We start from the raw sequence: 1087 nt of genomic DNA, 5'->3' as shown, positions 1-1087 counted from the left end.
TTACAACCGCTTTAAACTTTCAGGCTAGGCTTTCTCAAGCCAACCTAAAGTTTGTCTTGATTAACTTTTTTATCTAGTTCAACAATTCTTCTCCTCCAAACCATGTCTTTTTACCATTATCGAGAGTACCTCTGCACTTAAACAATGCATGCGCGTGGTGCTGCTGACGTAGAACACATGCACTGCGTCTTGTTTACGTGCAGAGGGAAGCATGTGCATGCTTTGTGGTACTTTCCATAATGGCGGAATACGTGGTAGATTATTTTGTGATAGAAGTAATATTGACAGAGAAATCTAGACATTTGTGACAGAAAATGTATAAAAATTCAATTTGTTTGGATGGCACCCGGTGGCTGTTTGTGATATAACGCCCTAAATAAAATTTTACAGAAACCTCAGTTTTTTTCATATCAACTTCAAATTTGGAACATATTTAGACATAAGACTTTAATTTTATAGCAATTTTAGAGTAAAACCTGTTATGTCAAATATTTATTTTATAAAAAATATAATAAAAATTGTACAGTGCATTTTCTTTACAGTAAATTTTAACTTCTATAACTTTTTGATACTTTAATTTATTATTATTTTTTTTTTATAATTCTACTTATGCAATAGGGGTTATGCGCAACAGACTTCCGTATTCTGTTAACCGGGTCTCGTCGCTTCCGGTTCAAGCGTTTTGCATATGCTTAGTTAAATATGAAGCAGTTTTACTCAAGATGCCTTCAAAGTAGATACCAATGATGATCATAACCAATGTCCATCACATATGCGGACTGATATCTAAAAGTTTTTTTAATTTTTATTCTTTTCATATTTAGATATAAAAATTGAATAAAACTTCAACAATAAAAACAGCTAGCTAGTTTAACTGATTATCTTAAAAGTCCATAGATATCGCTATTATTTAATACGGCTGTTAACACGTTCTCCAACAAGCGGAAGCAATGAGACCTGTTTTCCGGGTTTGGTCAGGTGATGTTCGACATATACCCTATAAACGGAAAGTATTCAGACCCCCTTAAATTTTTCACTCTTTGTTATATTGCAGCCATTTGCTAAAATCATTTAAGTTAATTTTTTT

The sequence above is a fragment of the Sinocyclocheilus anshuiensis genome, unplaced genomic scaffold (genome assembly GCF_001515605.1).
Source record: "Sinocyclocheilus anshuiensis isolate Anshui unplaced genomic scaffold, SAMN03320099.WGS_v1.1 scaffold151, whole genome shotgun sequence".
Taxonomy (NCBI): domain Eukaryota; kingdom Metazoa; phylum Chordata; class Actinopteri; order Cypriniformes; family Cyprinidae; genus Sinocyclocheilus; species Sinocyclocheilus anshuiensis.
The sequence above is the reverse complement of the archived record's forward strand: the minus strand, read 5'-3'. Positions refer to the sequence as shown.